Consider the following 14,123-nt stretch of genomic DNA (forward strand, 5'->3'; position numbering starts at 1 on the left):
ATTTGACTATAATTGCCCTTGGAGTTTTTATTACAGAATCTCTTTCAGGAAATGATAGGTGGATTCTTTCAATGATCATTTTATCCTCTGTTTCTAAAATAGGACAGTTTTACTTCATAATGTCACGAAAGCTATTGTCCATATTTGTTTGTTTATTTGATTGCGTTTTGAGCATGGTTTTCTGATAGTCCGTTAATCCTTAAATTATTCCTTCTGCATCTATTTTCCAGGTCAGTTTTTGTTTCAATGAAATATTTTACATTTTCTTCTATGTTTACATTCTGTGGATTTTTTGACTGATTCTTGATGTCTCATATAGTCATGAGCTTCCATTTGTCTAATCCCAATTTTTAAAGTATTATTTTCTTCAATTAACTTTTGAACCCTCTTTTATATTCAGCCAATTCTACTGTCTAATAACTTGCTTATTTAGTGATTTTTTTGACTAATTGTATTTTTTAATGGAATCATTGTCTTTAGTCAATTTTTGTGCTTCCACTTCCAAGCTGTTGACTCTCCTTTGCATATCTGTCATTTCTGTTCATCATTTCTTCCTACCTATATTTTATTTTAAAAATGTCTTTGAGCCTTTCCAAGGATTTTTGTGCTTCAGATCAATTGATATCCCCTTTTAAAACTTCACATGGAAACATTTTGCCATTTTTTTCACTTCAGAGTTTATGTTTGGATCTTCCCTGTTGCCATATTCACTTTCTATAGTCAAGTCTTTTTTTCCTGTTTCTTGCTAATTTCTTATTAAATTGAGATCTGTCCCAGAGTACAAGGGGCACTTTTCAAAGCTTCTTGTCCTGGGGTCCAAAGGTCTAAGGTGTTGCCAAGTTGACTACTGAACTTAGCTGATATGATCTCCTATGCCTATTATGCTCTGGGTTCTGGGACTCACAATATGTCATCTGAGCAAGGGCTGGAGCCCTCACAACTGTCCTGTTGTTCCACTGGTTTGCCCACACCTCATCTGAGTTTGCCTCTCTTCATTATTTGCACAAGTTAGACAGACCTTTCCCAAAGTTTGTCCAAGTTTTCCTGGTCTGGAAAGTTGTTTCACTGATCTCATTGTTCAACCTGTTGTTGACGAATTCTTTTGTGAGTTTTAATTTAATATTGTTTCTGATGGAATTCTGAGAAGAGCTCAGAAAATTTCTTGACCTCTCTATTCTTTGTTTTTGTCTGATTTTTTTATTATGAAACATGATAATTTTGAAATATTTTACATGACTTCACTAGTATAATTGGTATAAAATTGTTTGCCTTCTCAAAGAGAGAGGTGATGCAAAAGGGAAGAAGATATTTTGAAACTTAAAATTAAAAATTATTCTTTAAAACTTGAGATGTAATTTGGAAAACTTTGGTGAAATAAATAACTAAATAAAAAAATATGAGTTTCTCTTGCAGGTAATTCACCTGGGGATAAGTTGTGATTTGAACAATACATGGAAATTACTTTTCTACCATAATATAATGGCAATGTCATGCAGTTTTCCATATGTAGCCTGGTTTCAACAAGCTGGTTTTGTACTAGGGATGCCTACCTGGCCTTTTTCTCTTTTGCATGTCTCCTCTCTTTTGTCAGAAAATTGTGCACATCCAAAGTAAATTTTTTGAGCTGTTAATTTCCACTTCAATGATACTTGAACATCTGAACATCCAAGGGAATAAAATGACTAGAAAGGAATGGTGTTAAGGAAAAATGAATAGTAGAGGAAAAGCAATTTGAAAAATCATGTTTTTAGTCTCATTTATTTGATCAGAAAATTCCACTGATGGCAAAATGTAACACGTTTATTTAGTAGTCTTGTAAATTGTCCTCATTCATTATTCAAAATACAAATGTTCCAGGTTAAGTATTTCTACTTCATATAGGACACTGATAAAAATACTTAAGAGAACTAGATGAAGGATAAAATCCTACAACATTCCATCAAGAACTTTTGCCTTTGCACAAATGTTTTTGTCTTAACTCTTGAAATTCATTAATTCAACTATCTTTGATTTAATTTAATTGAACATCTTTTAGCCTACAATTTTTATCTAATACACAGTCTGTCTTGATAAATACTTTCAATTATATTTTAGAAATTTATTCATAATTTATTCACTGTATTCCTCTATTTCAGAAGTTTGTTATGAAAGGAAATTAGTTCATTTTGACAAAATTTCTTCTTGATAAAACCTTTTAACCTCATGACAATCTCTTTTTCTAAAGAACAAGTCACTAAAACCTTAACCATTCTTGAATTTTCATATGAATAAGTATCAAGTTCAGCCTCCTTTAGTTTGTATAACAACAATTTATATAACAATAATTACTCATGCAACTATAACATTTGCATTTTCACAAGTCATTTTCTATACAACAATCCTCTGAACTAGGGATTGCAAAAATTATGAATTATTTTATAGATAGAGAAAATGAAATTGTGTTGTCAAACAATATGTTTACCGTTTTACATCTACTATCAATTTTATGAGTTAAACTATTACCTGTTGCACTTACTTCTATAATTTCTTTGCTATTTAGAAAATATTTGTCTATCACTAGGCTCTCCTTCACCATGATTACTTAAAGTTTGTCAGTAGTAGTTTATCAGCTATATATGAAATTTTCTCAATACATAGTACAGATGACATAAACAAGATGATTTCTTATTATTCTCACTTGGTTTTATTCTGAATTTCATTTACTTTGCCCATTTCTGTGATTTTTGTTTTTCACTTCCTTGTATTCTGAAGATCATTTAGTCTTAGGAAAAATAGAAACAAAATAGGAAATGAGTAAATCTTCCCACTCTACCATGCACTGTTATCTTTTCACTTATTTTGAGCAATATTTCCATAACTTTTTTTGATCTTCCATTTGCTTTTAATGCAGTTCTAAAAAAATCAAAAGCAAAATTTCATTACTGGGGGTGGCTAGGTGGTGAAGTGGATAGAGCACTGGCCTTGGAGTCAGGAGTACCTGAGTTCAAATAAGACCTCAGACACTTAATAATTACCTAGCCATGTGGCCTTGGGCAAGCCACTTAACCCCATTTCCTTGCAAAATAAAAACAAAAACAAAAAACTAAAATCTCATTGCTATCTTACCAAATCTTATCCTTTCTCTGCAGTCTTTTTTACATCTATGATTTATTATCAATTATATAGCTATAACCCTAGTTTAGGATCCAATCTCCTCCAGCTTAAAAAAAGTATGGGCTTCACAAGGACAGAGAACTGGTTTGGGAATCAAAAAAGTGAGTTCAAATTTGGCTTCAAATTCAAGCCATCTGTGTGATCCTGGGCAAGTCATTCCCTTACTCAGAGGAGCTAATAAGAGCAGTTAACCCCCATGATTATTGTGAGAATCAAATGAGAACATGCTTTTTGAATTACAAGCTTCTAGAGGGTAGGTAATTTTTAATGTTTGTTTTTTTATTCTCAGAATCTATTGTGTTTATACTTATGGATTTATTTCAACGTTCAATTTTTATTAATATAATAATTTTTATCTTAAAGGCATCAATGAGTAGGTAGAAAAGATATTTGGGGGGCATATATATATATATATACATATGCTGATTCAATAAATATTTCAAATTCAATAAATTCAAATTCAATGAATATTTTAAATGCACCGACTTTGTGAAAAGCATTATGCTAGCTACTGGTAATACAGAAATAAAAAGGAAACAATCCCTGCTCTCAAAAAGCTTATACCCTAGTAGAAGAACACATCATTTAAAGATAGAGGTTAGCTGATATAAACTTTATTTTAATATATTTTAAAAGATATTTGTTGGCATTGGAGGGGGTGGAAAAAGAAGATTAAGACCTAGAGAGATCAAAAAAGTCATGACATGGGAGATGAAAAGCCAGATCAATGATGATATGCTATTTTTATGCAAGTTTTCTAGATTGCCTTTGAGATATTCAAAATTGCCTTTTCTTCTTAACTTAAACATGCCACTTGAATACCACAATTTCATGAAAAGGATTGAGAAAGTACAATTTGCCACTGATTTAAATTATTCCCTTCATGTTGTCCTGAAAAAGAAATTAGCACTATTTTATGAATACGATTTACCTTATGTCTTAGAAAAGTAAGTTTATACTTTTAAAACAAGTATTAACTGTTCATAATGCATGAATGGCTTCTTATTATTTTTCTTACATGATCTTAAAGGAATTGTACCATAGAGGACACTTTCATTACCAATCTTGTTTTGATTGAAATATCACAATTTTCACATAGTCTAAATATATAATGCTGATAACAGATAGGAGCACAGAGGATTGTGGAAATTGTGCATTGATAGTCTCACTTGGTCAGAGTTTGAAAGTATCAAGTTAAAAACTGGCATAGAAACAGACAAGTAAGATTGTGTTCATAAATGTACTGTCTTGCACAATTTCAGTTTGGTCCTAATGGCATCTGCAGGGAATAATGATGTATAGCAGGAAATACTGATTAGCTGAAACTATTATGTCTTTTGTGAAAGAAAAAGTCCATTTACTTCCCGAAGTCTGAAATTTTACAACACACATTGCTTATTAGAGGACAGTAAGCATTTAAACCCCCAATTCCTTTTTAGCTACTTTAATATCTTTTGAAATGGTAATGCAGCCCTATCTGTTGCTTCTTTAACAGTTTTTGGTTTGGAGCCAATGAATAATTATTTAGTAGTTAAGTTTTTGAATGAGTCACTGCTATCAGTATCTGAATGGTGTGACATTTTCCAATGGACATAATGCTACTTAAATGGTATACTCAATCTTGCTTCTCAAAATTAAAAGTGATACTTAAATGTACATGCCACATATTCTCATATAGAAACTACTCTTTTTATTATGCACATGCTTTACAAACTGTGAAGAACAGTAATCACATTTAATAGGATTCTCAATCTTTTAAGAAATGTAATATTTGAATAAACTGACAACTGTAGGTATTTATGGAAAGGAAATATATCTACAAGGAAAAAAAATCTTATCTAAATATCAAGCTTATCACAATATATCCAAAACAAATGCACCCAGTGTTGCAAAAGTTTGATGTTTTAATTCAATGTACAGAATAAAAAGAAACATTGTATCAAAATATGTTTGTTCATCAGTATACATATATGATTTTCGGAATTCAGAAATTTCATTTGGTTCAACTACCCTGAATTATACCACATAAAAATGCTTATGTTTATGATATATGATACTTGTCTAAGACAAATGAAATGCAAATGAGGTGCAATATAGAGTAGTGGATAGAATGGTATTCCATAGGAAGAATTCATTCAAGGACCCTTCTTCCTCCCTACCACCTAGTAGATCATGATCTGAACTTTAAGTTAACCAAGCACTTTTCAGCACTTTAAGATGCAAAGAACAAGTTATTTAGGCTATCTGTACCTCAGTTTCCCATTCTATAAAATGAATAGATTTCAATTAATGGTCTTTGATTTTCCTGCAACTGAAAATTCAATGATTATATTAGCAGATTAAATCAAAACCAGGATGTAGATTATTAACTTATGTTACCAAGTTTTATGGCAGCTAAATCGCATAAAACTAACAATGAAGAAATAAAACTTTACAACACAGCAATGGAAAGTACATGGAAGAAGGTGACAGTTATTCCAGAAATACAAAAGTAATCTTAAAAACAGAATAAATGGGCTCCCATTTTGTCACTAACTTATACAACTATGAAAATTTTCATTTACTGTTTATCTTTACTTTTAATGACTTCATAAAATGAAACAAAATTACAAATTCCTTGGGGCAAGATAAGTGGCACAGAGAACAGAGCACCAACCCTGGAGTCAGGAGGACCTGAATTCAAATTTGGCCTCAAATACTTAATAATTGCCCAACTCTATGACCTTGGGCAAATCACTTAACCTATTTCCTTAAATAAATAAAAAATACAAATCCCTGTGAAGACTGAACCCATCATTCTGACTTCTTGGAGGGCTGACAAAAAGTTATCCTGAGGCTCTTAAGGGTGCTATAGGGCATCTGAAATGATAACATACCTTTCTGGATAACTATTTTTACTTTTTCTCAAGAAGAGGAATTGTTATGTAGTTCTCTTTGTAGAAATTACCTAAAAGCATTCTGTTAAAAAAAAAAACAAAAACAGATTCACATAATGCTGTTAAGACAAAAATATAGTCCAGGTTCTTAAATATATTATTACTTGCACCATAATACTGTAAATTGTGCTCTCCCTTTTCTCTTTCACTGAATTGTCTCTCTGCCTACTCAGAAAATTGGACAGAAAAGAACATTCTATTCTATTTTAAAATTATATCCTGACTCACCAAGGTAAATGTGAAGCAATGGTCTGTTTAGTTATAATATATTGTTATGCATTTTCAAATTTACACTGCTAAATTGCTATTTCTTCAAGAGGAAATAGTGTTCATTATGGCAACTCAACATTGCTTTCCTTGGAGGTATATTTCCTTTTCAGGAAATGCAATATGGATAATGACACTGGCTCTCATAAGAGGGCATAGGCACAGGTGTTCTTGGCAAGGAATTTCCTCCCTGGCAAGTTAAAGGGTAGGGGGTACATTTATACATACAGACAGGGAAATGTCTTTGCAGCTGCTATGGCAATGGTAAGACATGAGCAAGGTGCCTTTGGGAGATAATTAGTACAATATATTGGTTCTATGACTGGAGGTGGTAAGCTGGGAGTCATAACTAGGATAGAAGGCAAGATAATTATTTAGGTGGCATTATATGAAGAAAAACTCTGCCTTCAAATTTAAATGTAAGTTTTTAGAACATTTCACTTTATTGAAAAGATTAGCTTCATAAATTTGCTGGTTTTTAGTACTAATTTCCATTTAATACATATAATTTTCTAAAATAGGATTCTTTGGAAAAAATGATAATGAATGTCTATCATGTTTGAACAAAATAGCATTTTAGTATCTTAAGAAATGTTAGTAATATAGAATACACGAAAAGATATTTTGGAGTTGAAATAACATACTAGTTGGATGGAAATGTTTATCAGTTTGAATACTATTCAGAGAAACTGAATTTTGAGTGGTAATGATATGCTTTTAATATTGCTTCAGTGTGCATTTGTACAATGAAAAATGTGCCAATTTTTTTTCCAATTTTCATTCTCGAATTTAAAATAACTTTGGTAAAAGTTTTTTGTGAAGTATCAACTGTAACAAACAAATTATGCTGATAATAAAAAAGTAAACTACTATGATAGCCAATTTACTGCCAAAGAATATTTATGAAATGAATTATTTGTTTTCTATTGAAATTTGCTAGAAATTGAGTTAATATAGTATTTTGTCTTCAAGATCATTATTTGCATTTTCTCTTTTCTGAAATCTGATTGGTCAATGGGACAACATCAGTACAGTCAAGATAATTTCAATTGATTTTTACAACTTTTCTTTCCTCAAAGATAATTTAGAAAATCTCTTCTTTGGAAATGCCTTTAAATGTTCAAGTTGTTTTACTTATTAGAAAATATTAATGTTTTAAGATTTTGAGATAATTCATATTTTTTTATAATTCATATTTTAAGTAGGCATGAAACTACATTTCTTTTTGATTTAAAGTCTTTGATAATATTGAAGAAAATGGTTTAAGGAATTTGAAAAAATCATATATGCTTTTTGATCGCAGATGCACATAACAGGTTGTCTTGATAACTTTGAGTGAACTCCATATTACAAAAATCATTGTTTTTAACTCAGTGCTTCCTCTATTAATAATTTATGTAAGGGGAAATGAGAAAAGTTCCAGCAGGATTTCAAAGAGAATATCAATATAATCTACAACATTCCTACATGGAATTTACAAAAATAGCAAACACATAAGGCATAGTAACTTTACAACATATTTTATTCTTGTTTTGTATTAATTGATATACTGGATTAAATTATATATAAATGAGAATTCTTTAGAATGTGCATGCATTTGAATCCAAAAATTGTCTTCTTTTAAATTTCCATTTACTTGGAACATCAATAAGGCTTGACTTAATTTAACTGCTCAACTTAATTTGACTTTTTAATAAAAAACATTTTTTCTTTTTTATTATAGAACAGGTTTACAGATAAAAACAAAAAACCATTGAATTATAGTGCTTAAAAAGTTTGGAAAAACTCAAAATAAATAAAATCTTTAATGAAGTTAAAGAAAGGTTGGAAGAACTGACTGACAGCTAATAAAATGCATATTTGTTGTTATTGTTATTGTTTTGTTTTCTCTCAAATACATATTTCAACATAGAAAACTTGATGATTATCTTTGATTAGGCCACAATATTTTCTCTAATGCATTCATAAAATTAAAAGGAAATGAAATAGATGACTCCTTCTCAAAGAAGTTCATTAATCCTTTCAGGCTGCAAATTTGATTTTCAATTCCTACTTTGGTTAATAAATATTATTCGAAGCCTAGATTAAAATGGCTTAATTTTGAAAAATCAGAATAATTTTTGTTCTATTTTTCATATGCCTAGACGAAAAGCAAAACATACCACACCAGATGTCTCATTTCCAGGTGATATTCATGGTAATGACAAAGATGAGTATGATGATGATGGTGATGATAATGATGACAAGCAATTTTCTCAATGGGTTAATTAAAGTAAAACCAGGAAACAATTGAAAATCTAGAGGAAGATAATAGAGAATTCTGGTGACACAATAGAATGCTGTCCGCTCTGAGCTATATTGATTCCAGTAGATAATAATATTTCAGTGGGAAAAAGAGACAGATATTCTAATTTTATGTAACAGATTGATATGTTCAATTCAATTCAACAAATATTTATTAGCCATCTACTCTGTGCAAGCATTGAGGATATAAAATTAAAAACTAAGAATTCATGCTTTGTATCATAATTGAATAATAGATTAGCAAATAAGAAAGATATTATAGGACACTTATTCTTCCAGTGACTTCATTTACAATGAGGTTCCTCGTTTTTCAGATGAAAAATTTGAGACCAAAACAAGTTAAATGACAAGCCCAGGATCAAAAATCTATCGAGCATCAAACCTGAACCAACTTGAGTGGATCTGAGCCCAGAATTTCAACCATGACATGATACTCTGACTTTTTAATTAATTCACAATCTTCTAGAAACTATCTTATTCAGAAAAAAAGAGAAAAAATAATATGTCACTGTGAAAATTATTATAATTATGATTATTCAGATAAATGTAATGATCTTAAAATAATCACAAGTGACAATACAAGAAAGGACCCTGTTAAAATGAATCCAATGTACCTATGTACTATTTTTCAGAATCAATGATTTCTCCCAATTAATAATTTTATTGAAATAAATAGTCTTCTTATTTATTTAATATCCTCAAATAATACCCTTGAGTTTTTATGTGCTCAGAAAATGTAACTGCCATATGAAAGCAGTTATGCTATTGCAATTTTCAAAAAAGAATGAATCTTATATTTTTCCAGAAAGTCAAGTGTATTAATAAAATGTCCATTCTTCATTTGTCCTTTCCTTTGAATGAGTTGTTATCCTGAACACAGGCATTCCCTCCTGTTTGCTTGAGGATGTTCATGGAGAAGGCATTCATTTTATATACAATCATTTATGTTGCAACATTTCACTGTAGTCCCCATGTCATTTCATGCTGCAACTAACTTCAAATTAATTTAGTATCTAAGGCATTCTAAATATATTTATGCTAATTTGTATAAACTGCTTTAAATTATATGACACTACTATGAATTTTTGGAAAATAAAAATGAAGGAAAAATTTTCCATTGCATAAACAGAAGTTTAGTAAATGGGTAGATCACACTGATGTTATTATTCCTTCTTTCCAATATTAAGAAAAATTGCAGAAAAGTGAAGTTCATTGAAATACTGCTTGTATGCAGAAAAGAATAACTTGTCTCTTTTAGTCAATTTTGAAAAGGTTGTGATAATCCTTAGACTCCCTTGATTATAAAGGCCAAGATATTTTACTGTAGCTTTCCCTTCTGTCTCCTTACCTGGAAAGAAAAAGGAAATTAACTATATGCTATCTTACAATGTTAAACTAGACAGTCTTCTCTTTTCTATTAATGGGAGCTAGGATTTCCCTGACTTCATCATATGACCAATATAGAAGACTAGATTTTTTTTATCGAATTCTTATGATTTATCAAAGGAATTTCAAAGAAGTATTTTGCAAATAAATAAATAAATAAATAAAATAGCTCTGTCTACCAGTAAAGCAAATAGTACTAAGAAGGAAGATTACAATCTGATGAATTAATGAAAAACAAAAATGATCTTCAGGCTAGTTAGCACTTACTCTGCAACCCCCACACTTTGGAACTCTAGTACAATCAGACCCATAAACTAATGCTTTGGGAAATATTTCAGAAAGTTTCTTGCTGGAACTACATTCTCTATTAGCTCTCTCTGACCTTGTCTTTACTCTATTACTCTGAGAAATAATTAGAAATCAACTTCGCCCATCCCCAGCCCTCAAAGGTACGGGGAAGTAGATAGCACACTCTCCTACAGTATTACTCAACTGCAGGAATAAAGAACAATGGGGTGAAATATCAGATCCCTAATCTTAAATGTAATGGAAATTATTCCCTACCAGATCCACCTTTTTCACCCAAGATGTCACGCAATGTAGGGACTGAAGCAGACAGAAAATGTATTTATCAGTGTGACAAGAGACTGAGGCACCTTTGACTGGAATTAGCAAGGTCTAATACCAAAGAGAAAGGAGTTACAAAGTAAGCAAAAAAAGTAACAATAAGGGAAGAGAGGAAAAGAAAATTACTAAATATCTCAGAAGAAAGAAAAAAGCTTAAAAAATGAGCACATGCAAATAAATTGACAGGAAAGATTGAAAGAGAAAAAGTGAATCAAGATTAAGACATATATATGAGTTCAAATATCTCTAAATAATTATTGCAAAACAGAAGAAATTCCAATTAGACATTGGACTCTGCGGTTTCCTATTAAAGTATGAATCCACAGTACAATTTTTTTAATAGTTTAAAAATAGAAATAAGAATTGTAGAAGTGAAACTTGTGCCTAGCATAACAGAAACAATCAGCAAAATATAAAAACTTGAATACTCAAGAGTACAACTTTGCAAAAAAAATGTAAAGGAAAGAATGATTGATTGGGAATATAGATATAGAAAATTAAAAGTAGTCTGGCAGAGAGAACTATAAAGCAGTAACATTTTAAAAATAATGATCCCAATATCACTAATAATGATCTCTATGTTGAAAACATTATGTATAGAGATAACATAAGGATCATAAATGCCTTTCAGATAACACAACCTTTCAAAGAACCTGATATCCTAGTGCAAGAAAGCTTTTTTCTTCTGAAAACAGAATATATGCCAATCAAAAGAATATGCAAATTGGTGAATTAGGGGGCAAGGAAGGGACAAGATCCTATATTCTATAAAATTCCAAACACACTGAGTTTAAGATGAATACTTTCAGAAACAAGCAACAAATTCTACAGATAATAGGGTGAAAATGTAAAATATAATAAAAGTAAATTTGAATAAAGCTAGTCTCAAAAGAAACTATAGAAGACGGTGGAAAAATGTTCCAAAGTTCATATGAATTAAATATGCAGTGCAAAATGGTTTTACATAGTAAATCTGCATCTAAATATCAATGGGGGGGAAATGGACATTTAATACAAAAGGACTTTTGAAAGAAGGAATAGAATTGAGTAGATTAAATACCATTAACTTCAGATTAAAGTACAAAAAAAATGGATAGACAGGCAGTAGGCAGATAGAAATAGAGAGATAGACAGGTAGATAGAGAGAACTTCATACCCTAAACCTGCCTGGGAGTGTTCTGCAGAGACATGCTCTCTCACAATTGAATCTAGATTTCTCTTGCCTTGTTATTCCAATTTCTTCCTTTGCAATCTCTCCCTTTCTCCTGGAGTTCATCTTTTTGAAGAGAGTTTACAGAAATTGTTTTCCCCTCATAGTGACATTTGTGTATTAATTAAAATATGACAGACAATCTCTTTTGCCTCATTCCTTTCCTTTCAAATTTCAAAAGTTCTATAATTTAATAACAAACAAACAGGGAAAGATTTGATCCATTCACAGGCAAGAAATTTTGAAATTTAGCCATAGTGTTTTAAGTTCGGTACATATTCTGTGCATTTGTATGTGTGTGAAAGTAAGCATATATGTATGTGATACATATATATGTATACACATGTGTCTATATGTATGGAAACAATGAGTTTAGGGATTTGGTATTTGAAGAGATCAATGAGAGTACTGTGCCTTTGGGGAAAACATACTTTCTCAATTTTCTTCAGGTATCAAATTTTCAGAAAGCTCAGGACATTAGATCTCATGGAAATTGAAAAAGAAAACAAAGAAGGTCAGCCAAGAGGAGCAAACAATCGGGGTCATAGTATAATATTTCCCATTGAGTAACAAAACTGTTGTATTGATAATTCTAAGATTAAAGCATAGTTAAAAATTAAAGCATAGTTAAAAATAATAACAAGGAAGCAAGTTCTATAAGATAAAGTTATAGAAATGACAAAAAAACTCCAAAGCTTTATTTATTTAGAAAAAATGTGATTATAGCAGAGTTTCTACATTGATTTTTCAACCCTTAAAATAGTTAATTGTTAAAACATCTCAGGTCACACATCCAAGCTCTAACTATTTCCAGGAAATTACTTTTTTTTCCAGAAAGAATTACTCTGGTAAGGTAATTGTATTCTATCTTATCTTTTATTTATTGGAGATTGTGTCATAACAAAAAGGGGTGACAGTCAATTATATTGCTCCATACCTAATTCTGCATAGATTTCTTTGTAAAGAGTTTTCTCACTGATATTTCATTGAAAAAACTAAAGTCTTGCTCTTATCTAAAAATTTGAATTATTTTTTATTAAATGAAATGCAAACATTGATTTTTTTCTCTAAAACAATCTTAGTTTTAGTTGCTGGAGAAAATAAAAAAGTTTACAAAAGGCATAGTCTTTGTCCTAATAGAATTTCCATCCTAAGAGGAGAATAAATAAAAGCAAATTTGAATAAAGCTACTCTCAAAAGTCTTATACTGTACATATTTAACAAAATAAAATACAATGTAAAAAATTATTAAAGATCTATAACACAAAATGTTAAGCCTGAGAAGAAAAGTTGCTATCTCTGGAGAACACCACTATTCCTTTGTAAGGTGTCTAGATTTGGAGTTTGATTTTAAATGATGAGTTGGAATTCATTAGCTGAAGAGCAGGAGGACAAATGAGAGTTAGCAAGGCCACAGACTTTGGAAATGAAGGGTGTGTAGTATTTCATGGAAATGCGATATAAGAAAAGTGATATGAGTCAAGACTGTAGATGTAGGGTGCTTCAGATAAGGAGTGCCACATCCAAAATCTAATAAATCAGTGATAATTTTTAAGAGAATGCTCTGATATTCTAAAGAAAAATTCTAAAATTCTAAGAAACTTTCAAAATGCTAGACTACTTGTCTCAATTCAATTCTTATTCCTGGAAAGAGTTCAAGAGGGATTTTAGAAGAATATCATTTCCATATATAATTAGCTGGCAGATTGTGTAGTGAATAATCTCCTCCTATATCACTGCCTTATTGTAGTAGAGGGGTACATGCAGCTCAATAAAACTGTAATCTATGCTTTCCAGGGTTAACCCAGATGGATAAATCATTATGAAGAATTCTGACAAAAGATAATCTTCAGGAAAAAGTAATGGCAAAACAATTGAATATCTTTTTCAAGAAATTCATGAAATTAAGACATGACAAAAATTCAAATTTTTGAATTAAAAATGATAAAAGTTATGACACCAAAAAATTATCCCCTCAGATCAGAAAATATATAGCATGCTACCAGGAAAGAGCAGAAGACAACTACCCATAGTTCAAATACAAATGTAGTTGCTGAATCAAAGATGAAAGGAAGTTAGCTGTGAATTTGTCCATAGACCAATGGCTTACAGATCATTGTTGCTTAAGAACATGGAATCTAATACCAGGCAAGCTGAATGTGGTCAAACTAGATATGGAAAATTCAAACACTGAAATTTTGTGTCAGTGAATTGAAATAAAAAAGAATGGATAACTTTAA

This window comes from Macrotis lagotis, chromosome 3, assembly GCF_037893015.1.
Source record: "Macrotis lagotis isolate mMagLag1 chromosome 3, bilby.v1.9.chrom.fasta, whole genome shotgun sequence".
In the NCBI taxonomy this organism is placed as follows: Eukaryota; Metazoa; Chordata; class Mammalia; order Peramelemorphia; family Peramelidae; genus Macrotis; species Macrotis lagotis.